At 39.2% G+C, this 16,458-nt stretch overlaps 1 protein-coding gene and 1 non-coding gene across 5 annotated transcripts in view; one reads left to right on the plus strand and one right to left on the minus strand.

The window, feature by feature from the left end:
* Positions 1–16,458, minus strand: part of CTNNA2 (catenin alpha 2) — a 1,102,119-nt gene that overhangs the window by 962,299 nt on the left and 123,362 nt on the right. The window lies entirely within an intron of this gene.
* LOC132672659 (U6 spliceosomal RNA) lies at positions 13,620–13,722 on the plus strand. Its single transcript, XR_009607632.1, has one exon. It is a non-coding gene; the product is annotated as a U6 spliceosomal RNA (small nuclear RNA).

Consider the following 16,458-nt stretch of genomic DNA (forward strand, 5'->3'; position numbering starts at 1 on the left):
CACTCACTCAATATTCAGTACATGTATCGATCTGCTATGTGCTGGGAAAGAGTTGGACCTTGACTCCAAGTAGTTTACGGTTTCAAGGTAGAGAGAGCCAAGGTAGGCAACACTTACATCTCAGCATGACCCAGGAATGCAGAGGGCTATGGAAAAACTGAGAAAAGACACCAAACTGGGGCTGGGAAACCAACAAAGATTTTCAGGAAGCACAGTAAATCTACCATGATCACCAGATGAGGGATCTATTTCATAACAAATAGCTACTTTGTTTTCTTCACATCATAACTGGCCACTGAGGATATTATACTCCCTGTGGCAGCTGAGTTTCATCCTCTTAAGTAGGAAAGATATTTTGCAAACTGAGTGATGACGGTTTTGAAAATTAGCTTGCTGCTATATACATACTCTCTGATTGCTCACTGCATTTACATTCTTGTCCCATAAAATTAGTGTCTGATAAGGTTATTTATTTCATTCTAAAGCAATCCTCTCCTACCTAAGAACCACTGATGGGCGGGTAGCATTCTCCCACATATCAAGCACAAAATATGGCCCTGGCCTCAACAGAATAAATTATACATTCTATCAGGGGTGTGTTTCTCAGTGAGAAATTGACTGCTCTTTGCTGAATATATTTCGACAACTAACCACTAGACAAGCAACCTTAGAATGTACAAACTAAATCTGAATCATTTGCTTTAATACCACTACAAATCACACTGTTCATAGCTATTCTCTTCTTTTGAATCAATGTCCCCACTCCATTCCCTCCTTATAAATCAATGTAGATGATTATTGCTATTAAAATTAACACGACAAAGAAAGCCTATCACAATAGGCACACGCCTCTTCACTGCACTGCTACAGCAAATACACCCAACAAATGTGCTTTGGCGGGGGGAAAAAAAGGCAAAGATACAGTGTGCTGGTATTTTACCTCTCTCCAATTGCCATGTTTAAAAGAAAAAAACAAGTACAGCGATCCAACCATATAGGCAGATTTAGATTGGTATTCCTTCACAACAACAATAGTTGGCACAGATAAGCTGCCTGTCCTCCAAAAACCTAAAAACACTTTACACATTTCCCATTCACACTACCAACTGACAAATGGTAGCTCTGACATGCATGGAATTCTGCTGTGGGGCCGCACACCTTCTTGTGCCATGGAAGGGTGAAGATGCCAGATGTCTTCTACATGCACGTGATACCATTGTCCCCACTGAGGCCAGATCTACCTAAATGATCTTGGTCCGGTATTTATAACACAGTTTTTGCAGGTTCCCTGAAAGTGTTTTTCAAGCTCTGATGGAATAATGTGTAGCAAAATCATGTTGATGCACAAGGAAGTCCTATAGGAAAGCCAGATAACTAGCAGTGAAGTCATTTTAACACAATGTGAAAGGTAGTGGGTAAGACTGTGTAGAGAGTTGCCATTTGTTGCATGAACATGCTTGTGTGTACTGGTAGAGAAAGGAAAGCACATAAAATCTTCTACAGATAATCCAATTCAAAACTGTAAAGAAATGACATTCAAAAAAATGCTGAGATGAGAAACAAAAATGCTAGGATAATCACATCAGAGATACTAGCATGCATCAGGCAGAAATGGGAGACACCGAACAAAGACCTCAAGCCAACTGTAAGCCAAGAAGCAGAGTTAGAGCCTTGAGTCCTGAAGGTCACATAGCCCTTATAAACCTAAACATGAAAGGACAAGAGTTGCTGGGTGAATCACTTGACTTAATTCATTCCTGTGGAGATTAATCTTTTCAGTCACTTCTTGTGACACAGGTAACATTCAATAGCAAAAGGCAAGGAAAGGTTATATGGTGTTAATTTGTTGAAGAGGAAAATCTAGTCATGGAAACTTTAGATGGTGTTTTCCCAGCCACTAAGTTTTTTATATGGTTTCGACTAAAACTAGGAATTCTGCCTCTATTCTATATTTTCGTAATTTGGCTTAATATCCAAATTACCAAGGACCAAGCATGAGAGATGGGTATTGCAATATCTCTACCTCATAACCCAGGCTATCTATCTATTGAGATCTAAGTTTCTCACTGAATTGCCACTAAGGAGCATCCTCACTTCAAGCCAGCAATTGAGCATGAGAAAGAGGAAGGTAAGAAGCTCCTTTGGTTGTACTACTTGAGCCAGTATATTCCTTGCAATCTGTTGCTTTTAGAAGAGTTTATGTCTTGCTATTTGGGGCACACACTTGATTGCTTTCTAATGGACTAGGCCTTGTACTGGAAACATTTTCCCCATCAAAGCCCTCAGCTAATTGAAATTGCATAAAAACAAACAAAAAAATGATTCCATTCTTGGCTAATGATCATAACCTTAGTCTCCTATATTCAACTATTGATGATCTTCCCCTTCAGTGCTGGTAAGGATAGATGATGGCACAGAAGAGACAAACAGTCACAACCTCTAGAGCAGAGAAATGGGGTAATTACAGTCAGTAAGTAGAAATGACAGTGTGTAACCCCCATGACAAGCATACACAAGATGGCTGACTCTTAACTGAGAGGGTCATCCCACCTGTGCTTTCAATATTTATAAATTCATAAGGGCAAAGAAAACATAGGCTTTTAAGGTAGATCAAGTGATTATTCAGTAGTCACCAGCCTCCATCCCTCACCTCGATGAAAAGAGAATGCCTCCCCACATCACTGAGGCTGGGCTTTGGGCAATGGAATGTTAGGAAATATGATGCGAATAGACCTTTGAAATATGCTTGTGTGGTTAGACTTGACTTCTTGTGCTACTGCTTCCTGCAATGAGAGTCATGTAGAGTTCACTGGTCCTACAATGTAAGAAAGACATGTGGAGCAAACCTGAATCCAAGCTGCAGCTGGAACCAAGACCAGCTGAACCAAGCCTGGTCAGCCAGCTACCAATCAATCCACAGACACGGCATCAAGAATTAAATGCTTGCTATTGTGTATCACTGAGACGTTTTGTCATCAACTGTTATTTAACAATAGCTAACAGAATTATGGCTAATAGACCTTTGTTTGAATGAAGCCTTACAATTTATCAACTCTGTGATGTTGTCCAAATTACCTACCCTTCCTGAGCCTCAGTTTCCTCAAATGAAAAATCAGGACAAGTGTTTTATAGGTTTATTGTGAGGATTAAATAACTTAATGGATAGAAAACATTTCTGGAAATATTATTACTGTTATTATTTTCCAAACATTAGGTATCTTCTTCTGGCAATTTTTTATCTCTAGGGGGAATATGGAAGCACCCATTAAAAACAGAGATCCAGGGGTGCCTGGGTGGCTCAGTTGGTTAAGCGTCCAACTCTTGGTTTTGGCTCAAGTCATGATCTCTTGGTTTTATGAGTTGGAACCCTGCATCGGGCTCTGTGCTGACAGCGCAGAGCCTGCTTGGGATTCTCTCTCTCCCTCTCTCTCTGCCCCTCCCTTGCTCACGCTGTCTCTGCCTCTCTGAGAAATAAATGAATAAACCTTAAAAAAAAAAAATAGAAATCCAAATGGACTCTCTTCTGAGTGGAACAACCAAACTGACTTAAAGAAGAAGGCAAGAGAACAAATGGAGTGTATGGTCACATACACCAGCCTTTCATCTCTCCAAGGATGGAATGACATTGTTTCAAATAAACACTACACAATTGTACAATTAATGTAGTCTATTTTGCCCACAAAAGAGATTCTAAGCAAAGAAAATGCATTTGTTTTCAATGCTTTAAATTCAAAGGAAAAAAATATATTTATTTTACTTGCTTTTGATAAGGAGACTTAGAACACTGATGGCACACGTGGAAAAGTAAAAAGCAGGGGCTGTAGCAGAAGTCAGCAAGGTTGTCTTCATCCATACATCATGGTTTCACAAGCCCAAAAACAACCTCTTAGCAATTTATTTAATCTCTGAGAAGATTTTCTTCTTGAAAAGTATCAAAATATCAAATATCCCTGAAAGGTGCCAACATGGTCTACAGGGTAGTATCTTAGATAATTTCAGACTCTCTTCATGGGGGTAAAGACGAAATGTGGGCCAGGATGCTAGCAACCATCTGTCACTCACACCAGAAAAAGCAAAACCTGACAAAAAGAAAAGCCAGAGTAAAACAAGGCCCCTTATAAATAGCCAAGGGTCAAGTGCTTTGTGTCTTTGGACAGTGTCCTGATAAAATTCCTTGAGGTTGCCTTCCAGGGAAGGCATTCGAGTGATAAATATGTTAATGGAGTGCATAATTCAGTGCAGAGATTCCCTTTCTAGGCATTCCTAGAAAATGTCTTCTGAACTCTCTGCCTCACCTTTCTGAGTTTTCACCGTTCCTACTCCTGTTCTTTTGCAAGGCAATGGTCCAGGAAGCTTTCCAGTTGTCCAGGAGGCCCCCCAAACCTGTCTTCCTCCATAGAGCTCCAGCTTCAGATTCTCTTTACAAATCTGTCTCTTCAAAACTGAGCTCCATTGCCAACAAACTCTGTGAGGCTTTATTAGCTGACAGGCTAGCTTTAGTTGACAGGCAAATTGAAAAGAAGTTAATGGCTAATACGGAAGTTTATTCACCTATTCCACACATACGATGTTGAATCAATTGCTTAACCGAAGCTTCAGTTTCATCACTGTAAAATAGGGATGGTAATACCCTTACATAATTCATGAATTTGTTCTGAAAATCAGTGAAATAATTGCATAGGCAAAAAGTGCTGGTTTTACTTCTTTGCATGTTGTCTGTTTGGATATCCAGTTCAAGATGTCCATTGGGGTGGGGACCCATGGAGACCCTGTAAGGCAAGATGCTTGAAAACAAAGCTTTGTTAAGAAAGTAAAAGATATGAAAATGAGATAATTTTCTAAATTTCTTCAGCATTTCAAGAATCTAGACTAGAAACACTGAATCACATTGTTACTTTCATGATTAATAATACTGGCTAGGGGCGCCTGGATGGGTTAGTCGGTTAGGTGTCTGACTTCCGGTCAGGTCATGATCTTGCAGTTCTTGAGTTCAAGCCCCACACCCACTCTGTGCTGACAGCTCAGAATCTGGAGCCTGCTTTGGATTCTGTGTCTAACCTCTCTCTCTACCCCTCTCCCACTCACATTCTGTCTCTCTCAAAAATAAGTAAACATTAAATTTTTTTAAAATAATAATAATACTGACTAATGATCTGGCATTATCATTACCTCCCATCTATAGATAGGGGAACTAAAGTATAAAATAGTTTAGAAAATTGTCCAAGGTCACAAAACTTGTACCTAAACTGCCTGGCTTTGGTGTCAGTCTTTACAACAACAATGTTTTATTACTTCTAAAGAATTCCTAGGCTTAGTTTAATGCCAACATTACTATGGAACTTCTGAACTAGGGAGGAGAATGGAGATATGGAGAGAAATGGAAAAACAGAGAGAGAGGAGAAGAGAATTGACAAAAATGAATGTTACATAAGGGAGACACAAATGGCACAAATGGCAGGTGCCCTGATACACATGTGGAGCCCATGGGAAGTGTGGCTGCACTTTCTGGTGAGACAAAGCAGGTCCTGAGTTCAGTTTCCTTCAGATATCTTTGGTACCTTGGGGCAAGAATGAGATGCACACAATGAGGCTGGGCTAGCTAGTGAGCAACATAACACCCTGGCAAAGCCAATAAAAAGACCCTGTATGAGTCACACCAAGTAAACAAAATTTTGACCCCCATGGCCTTGAACCCCTTGTGTTCCACTCGTGTGTAGGTCACATTACATGGTAAAGGGGGACTTTGCTGATACAATTATGGTCACTAATCACTGGATCTTAAAATAGGGAAATGATGCTGTATTTATCCAAATGGGCACAATATAAAGCTGAGCCCTTAAAAACAGCATTCTCCTGGCTGGCAGTGGGTAAGAAAAGGAGTCATAGAGATGTAGCAGACAAGAACATAGGTGATGCAGTTGAGGCAGAAGAGCATAGGGAGGTGGGGGCGAGAGGATGTCAGGTGGAGCAGAACAGTATGGCAGACGGACTCAACCTATTGTTGCCAGAAGCGGCCATATGCAAAGCACATAGGAATCCAGGTGGGTTTTGAGAGCTAGGAGCTAAGAAGGCGCTGTGGCTGAAAGCCAGCAAAGAAATGAGGCCTCAGTACCACAACCACCAGGTACTGAATTTGGCCAAAACCCTGAATAAAGTTTGAAATGGATTCTTCCCCAGCACCTCCAGTAAGAAACACAGCCCTTTAACACCTTGGTTTCAGTCTTGTGAGATGCTAAGCAGAGGACCCCGCCAAGTCCACTCGGGCTTCTGGCCCTCAGAGACTATCAGATATTAAATTTATGTTGTTTTCAGCTGCTAAGTTTGTGATAAGTTTTTTATGGCAGCAATAGGTGGCTCTCAGATCACACAACCACCTGGAGGGCACGTTCAGACACAAACTGCTGGGACCTACCGAGAGAGTTTCCCATTCATCAGGTCTGGGGCGGAACTGAGAATTTACATTTTGACAGAGGGCATTTTTAACAAGTTATAACATTTCCAGATGAGGCTGATACTATTGGTCCAGGAATCACACTTTGAGAACCACTGTTGTAAACACAGACCATAGCCATGCATGCCAACAGAGGAACAGTGATCGGAAACACATGGGATATCTCTGTGGAGACTCTAGGATCAGTAATAATACCACCTCTTTTATTATTACAATTATCACTGTAATTGTTGTCATTACACTTTCTAAAAGGTATTTACACTTTTTAGGGGATCCAATGCCTTGAAATGATTCTCAACAGGAAAGCAGAAGGGTCATATTTAAATCAAACATGGTTAGGGCACCTGGGTGGCTCAGTCAGCTGAGTGACTGACTCTTGATTTTGTCTTGTGCCATGATCCCAGGGTTGGGGGATTGAGCTCCCCATCAGGCTCCACTCTGAGGGTGGATCCTGCTTGAGATTCATTCTCTCTCTCTCTTTCTCTCACTCTCTCTCTCTCTCTCCCTCCCTCTGTGCCTTTACCTGGCTCAAGCTCTCTCTCTCTCTCTCCCTTTGTCTCTCCCCTGGCTTGAGCTCTCTCTAAAAAAAAAAAAAAAAAAAAAAAAAAAAAAAATCAATCAATCAATCATACATGGTTTTTCAAACAGGTACCAATTCCCAATCTCTCCAAAAGTTCCAATATTTCCCCCTGGCACCTTTTCCTGTTACAATCACTGCCATCATAGTGATCACTGTGAAGAATGTAAAGTAACAGTAGGAGAGAGTCACCCACCTCAGTTAACCAGAAGCAGAAACAAAGGTCAAGAAATACTTGCTTAATGGAGAATAAATGTTTCCAAAAAAACCCGTGTTCCTAAATAATTTTATTTTCAAGCTTTAAAAACATCTTCCAAATATTTTTTTCTGAAACACAATAGTAGTTCTATTTTCCTATTGTTAATAAAGACAGCTCTAATATCTAGGTACCCTATTGTAAGAGGTGTGTGTGTGTGTGTGTGTGTGTGTGTGTGTGTGTGTGTGTGTTTTCCTGGAGTTCAGAAGAATATGTGGGTATGGAAATATAGGCAGGGGTAGAAGTTGAGAAACAAAGACAGAGAAGGATAATCGATAACCCTTCAAATATCCCTAGAAAGTAGAGATCACACTGATTCCCTCCAGAATATACTCTGTTGCAATGGAACTGGGTTCAAATGGAAGTAGGGAAGAGGGATATTGGTACCCTGTGGTGCCCTATGTAGAAAGGGCATGGCCTAGTGGTTTAACCATGGAAAAGAGTTGCTTCTTATTTTTCTTCCATTAACTGTGCTCAATTTAAGCTCATTTCCTCTTTCTTTGACTGCAAGGAGGCAGCATACTGACCATTACTGTCTTCTATATAACCATTCAAAGCCCTGGCTCAGTGAACTGAGAGATGACCCAGGATACAAGTCATAGCTGCAATTATAGGATCCATCACCATTTTTATTCAAAGTTGAAGTGATATGTAATTTGCAACAGCTCTTTGCTCTTGCAGTTATCTGGGGAGTGAGGCAGTTATCTTGGATACCCTTAAAGCAAAGCTGAAGACTAGCCTTCAGTATTATAATATCTGTAAGACCTTTCTTTAAGTACATCCATACTTTTTAACAAAACACTTAAAAAAAATGTTCTGAACAAAAATATCATTCAAATAATTTCAAAAGGCTGTAATAACACTTCATGTTTAAGCATAAATGCCTACTAAAGGCTACCTGAATATTTTTTGAAAATACTATTATATTCTCCTCAGAGCCTGTTATTTCTTCTACACAAATAAACAAAGCTTCACCAAAAAGGAATATATGAAGGAAGCTCCACAGCCTCAAGACTTTCAGGATAACAAGTTTAGACTAATAATAATATAGCCTAGAGCCTGCTGATTAAAAAAGAAATAACCATGTCCATATCTTACTGAAATGGGTTTTTTGTACTTACAATAGCATACTTATAAAATTTAAAACTATGTGCCAACTTAATAGAAATTCACTACTCCTGGAGTATGCTAATAGAAAGTCAGTACTTTGAAGTTCAAAATGAAAACTAGTATCTGTCAAATTCATTTCCTGGCTTTTCACTACATTCAGTCTCACCATTTAAATTCATTTTGGAGCATAAAGAAACTCAATCTACTCCTAAATTATGGCTTGTTTTCCATTTGGGTCTAAAACTATGTGATATGCAGGTAGGCAATGCTCACTCTGTATGCTCTGTTAGGTTTCCAAAGTCCCAACAAAGGATTCAGTTTTTCTAAACAAAATATACTTGGCCAAAGGTGAACATTTTCCTACCTATCATCATTCAGCAATGCTGCAGTTCAGATTTGGGAAGTAGATTCCAAACACTGAGAATAAGACTGTTAATATTTTAGATAACATATTTTGGGGAAGTATCTTTATAGTCCATAAGTAGCTTCAAATTGTTTAATAGGAACACAGCTTCTTTGGCAATTAATTTATTCTATGTCCTTCTAACTTCCTGTAAATTAGAATTCCATATGCAACGATTATATACCTCTAATCTTCACCAGAATCTCAACATTTCATATTCAGAGTACAGCAAAATAATCACCAAACTGCTCTTTTTATCTTCAGTCTCTTTAATATAATTCAGTCCAAACTAATCATCTAATACACTCCTTTTCTAGAAAACAAAATGACTGCTTAATTCTCTTTCCCAACAAACCTCAAGTCCTCTTTGTAGCATGGCTCGGCACTCCACTTTCTGACCGTGGTCTATTGGATCTTATTTCTTTAATAAAAATCTGTTTCCATCAGGTTTGGGCCACATTATAACACCTGGCTCATGCTGCTTCCCAAAGTCCCCGCCTGAGTGGGACATCCTCTTTCTTATCATCCAACATCCAAATATTGACCTCCTCCCACTCATCTTCTCAATGACTCCTACACTGCTACTGCATTTACAGTCAGGAACAGAAGATCTTACGTTTTTCTTTTTCTTTTTTTAATTTTTCTTAATGTGTATTTATTTTTGAGACAGAGAGAGACAGAGCATGAACGGGGGAGGGTCAGAGAGAGGGAGACACAGAATCTGAAGCAGGCTCCAGGCTCCGAGCTGTCAGAGAGGCTCGGGAGCCCAACGAGAGGCTCAAACTCTCTGACTGTGAGATCATGACCTGAGCCCAAGTCGGATGCTCAATGAACTGAGCCACCCAGCTGCCCCAGATCTTACGTTTTTCAAATGTGGTTTGTTGTTAAGAAATGGCCATCAATTTTACATAACCCACTTGATTATAAACTCATTAGGGAAAACTCAAATCAAGTTTTTTAGTTCTTTCCATCATCTGTAGAATATGACAGGGTGTTGGGTCTACACTCTTCAAAAATGTTTGATTGAGTATGCACATATAAAATAAGATTCAAATAATTTTTTCAAGTATAATTTTTAATCTTTTCAATAGTGGAGTCCATTTCCTAGAGAAAAACATCTTTTAGACATAGTTTTAGAGATATTCTTTGCTCAGTACTTACTAGCAACCTAAGCGATATTTTGGTATTGTTTAGAAAGTATTACTTCCTATTAGAGATTCTTTAATTCACATATTTAAAAATACATAGTTTCAGTGGTTATTTTAACTGTGTCGCTAGTTTTTAGTTATTACGTTTTAAAACCGGATGTCATTTTTGTTTAGGAGAAACTTGGGCTTCTTTCACCAGACTAGTGAGGTCTGCTTTGATATTTCATTCACTGCCAAGTTCCACATGAGGAATCGTTTGCTAAGGACTTACATGCTCTGTAGGTTGGACCATAATACCTTTTAGGAAGTCTTCCTTCTCTTCACCAACCCAAATTACCTTTTGTCCCCAAGGCCCTGTGACTTTTCCTTTCTCTGAATTCCATCAGTGTTCCATCTAAGTAGAATGGTCACTACATAGCATTTAATTTGAACACAAATTGCCTTGTCTTGTTCTCTATTTGCTTCATATAAGTTTTGTCCTCTTTAATACACTCAGGGACAAGGACTCTGTACCCTTCACAATGATTAGCGTAGTGTTGGGTATTTAGTAAAAATGTTATGATTTGTGGACTTTATCCTTTGCCAACTTCAAGCCTCACAATCACACACACACACACATACAAAACATGACTATAGTTAAAATGCAATACTAAGGCTCTAATGTAGGGGTTTTCAACTGAGAACACCACTTTAGATGTCACTTATCTGAAAGACTAAACAAAAAGTGGTTTTCATTTCTCAGAATGCCTTCAAAATTCTAGAAAGAAGTTAAATCCTGCATGTCCCTCCTTCTTTCAATCGTTTATCCATCCAACCGTTCACTCATTCACCGCATGTGGACTAACCACGTAGTATTTCCAAGGCCCAGACAGGTGCTTTGGGAAACACCAAGGTGTTTCAGACTTGCTTAAGGCTCATTGGTGAGCCAAGAATTGCTCTGCCTCATAGACTGTAAAAACAGAAAACATTCATCAAGAAAGGAGTGCTCAGAGAGGAGTTCAGCTAAAAATGAGCATCTGTAAGGCCATGATACTCCCACATCCACAGGACACTTAGATCAGTTGAAAGAGAAGTAACCGACAGCACCTCCAAATGTTGCATATGTCGATGGAGCAATATTGAGTAGTTTTTGCAACAGAAAAATGGGGAAAGAATCCCCTTTAGATTTGCTGCCAGAAAAGTGCTAGAAACAAAAATGAATCAGATTATGAAAAAGCATTCCAGTAACCCAAGGACAAAATAAAGAAAACAGAGTAATCATAATATTAAGATACAATATAAAAAAATAAATGCAGATATTTAGATAAGAGGCATTTTAAATTGTTAAGTGATTTAAGAATACTTAGTGGGGGGCGCCTGGGCGGCTTGGTCGGTTAAGCGTCCGACTTCGGCTCAGGTCACCATCTCGCGGTCGGTGGGTTCGAGCCCCGCATCGGGCTCTGTGCTGACAGCTCAGAGCCTGGAGCCTGTTTCAGATTCTGTGTCTCCCTCTCTCTGTGACCCTCCCCCGTTCATGCTCTGTCTCTCTCTGTCTCAAAAATAAATTAACCTTAAAAAAAAAAACCAAACAAACAATACTTAGTGGGGCGCCTGGCTGGCTCAGTTGGTTAAGCATTTGGGCTCTTGGTTTCAGCTCAGTTCACTATCTCATGATGAGATACGCTTGTGAGTTTCAGACCTGCACTGGGCTCTGCACTGGGCTCTGCGCTGGCAACGCAGAGCCTGCTCAGGATTCTCTCTCTCCCCCTCTCTCTGCCCCTTCCCCACTCTCTCTCTCTTTCTCTCTCTGTCTCTCTCTTAAAATAAATAAATAAACTTTAAAAATACTTAAGTAGTACTTAAGGATTTGTATTTTTTAAAGCAAGCTCTAGTGAGTTACTATATTTTATTTTAAAAATCAAAGTTAAAACCGTACATGTGCTGGTGAGTTAATAAGGAATTAAGTCACAGAACCTCAGACAGAAATGACTGAAGCCTCCCACCCCTGCCTCTTTCAGTCCCCCAAGATGAAGTGGCTTATTCTCCAGGTCTAAGGTCAACAGGCCCTGTTGTGCATCCAGTAGCAGCTACAGTAGTAAATGGGAGCGAATTCACTGTATTGTTATCCTTGCCCCTTTCTTTGAATTGCTAATCTTGAAAAGCCATAACACATTACAGCAATTATATTTGCTTAGAAGTTTTTTTTTTGCAAGGATTGATATTTGAGCACCTGTGATACTGAGCCTATATTCCCCCTGATAAATCACCTTATTACATTTGTTGATAAAGAAAATCATACGTGAAAAACAAAAACAATAAACCAGCTTTCCTTCTGGTCATCAGTGGCATTTAACTATGTGCGTATGAGCCAAAACACCACGTCAGGTGATATGCTTTGGTAAATACAAAAGTAAAATGTAAAACGGCATTACGGAAATGCATATGAAGTTCTGTTAAATCCATACATTTCAAGGGAGTAATCCTTCCCATTTAATTCATAATTTCACAACAAAGATTTCATTGAAAACTCCTGGCCACTGGCTACAGTCTATTATCAGTATTTATCATTTTATGTTCCTCTCATCAAATCCTTGTGTGCTGGACTGCATTGGAGCTCTTGATCACTGGGAGAGACAAGACGTGTCAGGTCACCAGTACACAATGAGCACTCGCTCTGCGCAGTTATTAGGCGCTTCACATATACCACCTAATGCTATCCTCTCATTTCTGTAAGGTCAGTAAGATCACATCCCAATTTTGCAGATAAGGGAACTACAGCACAAGATGTTAAGTCATTTTTCCAAGGTTAATGGAGTTTAACCAAGATCTGTTCCCCAAATCTGTGTTTTTTCCCAACATGCAGTTCAACTTCCCTAGGTTAAATACTTTACTTTGCAGGTAGTAAGTCTCAGGGGGCAGGCAAGTTAAGAAAATAGATGGCTTCAAGTAGCTTCACAGAAATATATGGATAATAAATCCCAAATGGATCATGTAAAGTAAAGCATTTTGGGAACGTTCCTGCTCTTTTAATTTGTCAGAGAAAACTAGACGTTTCTAACATGCATCTCTTGGTACCACTCTCAGGACATAAGTGAACAGATCACTGTGGATCTGATCCAATATGGCACTTCTTTGTTTCATGCATATTCCAAAAGTCTTCATCAAATAACTGAATACAGGTGAGTATCAGCCATTTCATTCTGAGGTGACCAGAATCACCTCAGGCAACCATCTGCAAGCTATTCAACATCTTTTTCCACGCTCACCCCCTTCCCAATTGCCTTATTGTAAGATGGGGTTTGTTTCCTCTTTCCCACAACTCATCTTTTCCTGCCTCCTAAGGCTTCACCCCTGCAATCACAACCTCTTCTTAATATCCTTAATTTATCCCCCTCTTCTGGTTCCTTCAAGTCAGTGGAAAGTCTTGTCCAAGTAAAAAACTAAATCAAACCCCTTTCAAACCAGAAAACAAACAAATAAAAACCTCCATCATACTCCTCTGTTGCCATTTTATGCTTCCTGTCCCCTTACATACTGACTTCTGGAAAGGATGGTCTATGATCCTTTTTCGACTTTCTCACTACCCACCTATTCCCCATCCCACAACAATCTGGCTACTGCCCTCACCATTCCACTGAAATTAGCCTTGCACAGTTACAAATGATCTTCTAGTTGCTTAATTCAATGGACACCATGTGCTTCTCCAGCTTATATACTAAAATTGGAAAGACGTGGAGAAGATTATCATGGTCTCTGGGCAAGAATAATAAGCAAATTCATGCAGTGCTTCATATTTTTATAGTAGGAACTCATTTTGTTATATATAGACATATCTGGTTTTGGAGAATATATTTGCATACAGAAAAAGTAGAAAGATACACATCAAAATTTTAGCGGTAGTTATGCTGGGTGATAGGATTTAGGGCAATTCTTAATTTATACATACAAATATATATATTTCACTACATATGCATGTGTATATATATGTATATACATATATATTTCAATGTGTCTAATGATATTTCTTATAAAATTATATTTCTTATCATAAAAATAAACATATCACCTCAAAAATTCAGTGACCCTTTCTCAGTTCTTTCCTTATTTGACCTCTAAGCAGTATTTGACAGTAATACTATTATTCTCTTGGCTTAAAGGACACCACTCTCCCCTGCTCTTCCTCCACTCTCTTGGCATCTTGTCCTTAGTCTCTCCCTCTTCTATGCATAGTGTCTGGGTGGGCTTCAATCATGTCAGTGGCTTATATGATGCTGCAAACTCCCAAATCTATTTCTCTAGCTCAGGATTTCTGCCCGAGTTCTAGCCTCCTATATGCCATCATTTACTAGGTTTCCAAACACTCCAACATGAACTCATCCTCTTTACCCCAAAATTGGTAATTTTATGCTTCTATAGTCACATGTCAATGAACAGAACCACTATCAACCTCCCTTGTCAGAAATGGAGAAGTCATTCTTTATTCCTTTCCTTTCTCTTACCTCCTACATCAAATCATCACTGCTCTCATCAAGGCTGTCATCATTTCTTCTTTAGGGTTATTGAAACAACCTCTTGACTGTCATGTTGGCCTCAGTCTTAGCCTCCTCTACTCCCTCCTCTATTCTGCAGCCTTAGTGGTTTTTCCAAAATATAAATTACATCATGTCTGTGTTGAAAAGCCTCTGATGACTCCCTTCGCCTAAGGATAAAGTTCCAATTATATTTACTGTCCTCCAGTATAGACATTACTCAGCATTCATCCACCTTACATTTTCAGTCTTTGTGAACTCTAGATTTAGTGACTGCTAGCGATTCTCCAAATATTCCATATTTTCTGACACCTCTAATCTTTTGCCCATGTTACTCCATCTCCAAAAACCTTCTTCCCTGTTTTAAGTTGATTTACTCTCAGTTATCCTTTGAAACTCAGCTCGGGCTTCATTTGTTGACCCACTTAGACCACACTTGCTCTCAGAGCACATTTGCTTCCCTCTACTGTGCTAGGAATCACATTCTATTTTAATTATTCATTCATTTGTCTCTTTAATAGTAGAATGTTGAGATCCTTGAGGCAAGGACTGTGAATTTAATTTTTATAATATACACATAAGTAAACAATTGGCATAAAAAAGGCAACTGCTTCCCAGCAGATACTAAACAAGGTCTCTTGAATAAATTTACCTATAAGATATTTCAGTGTCATTCTTCAAAAGTCACTAAAGTAAATATAAGTGCATCTAAAGGTATTTGTTCAGCCCCTGTACTGACAAGTTAAAGAGCTCAAAATTCAGGAAGAGCTCCAAGAAAAAAAAAAAATCAGAACTTGAATTAGAGCCATTTTTACTGACAAGCATAAGGTCTTTTAAGCTGGCACTTTGCTGCAGGAATGCCATGATGTAATGCAGGGAACACAGCACACGAAGTGAGAAAAACAGTTTCTAGTTATATCTTTACTTTCCAGCCACCCAAATGATTCTCTTGGCAAATCACCTGCTTCATCTGAAATTGTAAGGCAGCACCTTTACGAGCCTGAAAGAACCAGATGGTCTTCTGTACTCCCTTTAGCACTAAAATAAATAATTATAACATTTCCATGAGCATGTGTTTCAACAAATTATTTTCAGTTCTTATAATACAAACCACATAATATACTAAATATATATGATAATTGGGGGGCTTATTTAAGTAAGGAGGTCCTTAAGGACTACCAAGTAAGCTCTGTTAAATAAATTGATATACTGTCTTTTGCACACTGGTGGTATTACTGATCTCACAACAGGAAGGCATGGCTCTACATGCCTTGGCTCTTCAATACTAGAGAGAAATTACCTGCCACCAGTGAACCTTGATCCAAACTCCTCCCTCTAATCTGACCAAAGACAGGCATACACAAAATGCTCCTTTGACTAAATGGAAAACAGAGGGAAACAAAAGGCCTCAAGTAACACTCAAGACAGAATTCTATTTAAAATATAAGATAATTAATATGGAAAATATGGCATCTCACATACATCTTCCTCCACTAATCCTCAAAACTTACTGCTCTTTCTCTTAAACACAAACTCAATTCATTCAAATATTGTGTATCCACAGGTTTGTGTTAGGGCCGGAATCTTTTTCCAGCCCAGGGAAGAGACTTCTAAGTATTCCATGGCAATTATGTGGAATTCCACATCACTGGAATTTCCACTTTCCATTTTTTAGTTCAAGTTTGGGTTTGTCCCCAAATGAGATCTGACAGCAAGTGAGCTGTGGACTTCTGGGAAAGGTTTTCCTAGAGAGTAGGCAGATCTGTTATTCTTCCTTGTGTGCTACTGTAACTACATGTAACATTCCGGCATCCATTTATGACAATGAGGGGAGACCATGGCAACAGCTGAGGATAACAGAGTAGAAAAAAGGAGGGTACTTTGGTCTTTTATGACAACAATACATTTAATTAACCAAGAGTGAAACCATCCTGTCTTTAGAAATAGTAGATATGATTTCATATTTGCAGCCAAAATCCTTCCAACTGATAAAATACTACTGAGT

The sequence above is a fragment of the Panthera onca genome, chromosome A3 (genome assembly GCF_046562875.1).
Source record: "Panthera onca isolate mPanOnc1 chromosome A3, mPanOnc1 haplotype 2, whole genome shotgun sequence".
NCBI classification, from domain to species: Eukaryota; Metazoa; Chordata; class Mammalia; order Carnivora; family Felidae; genus Panthera; species Panthera onca.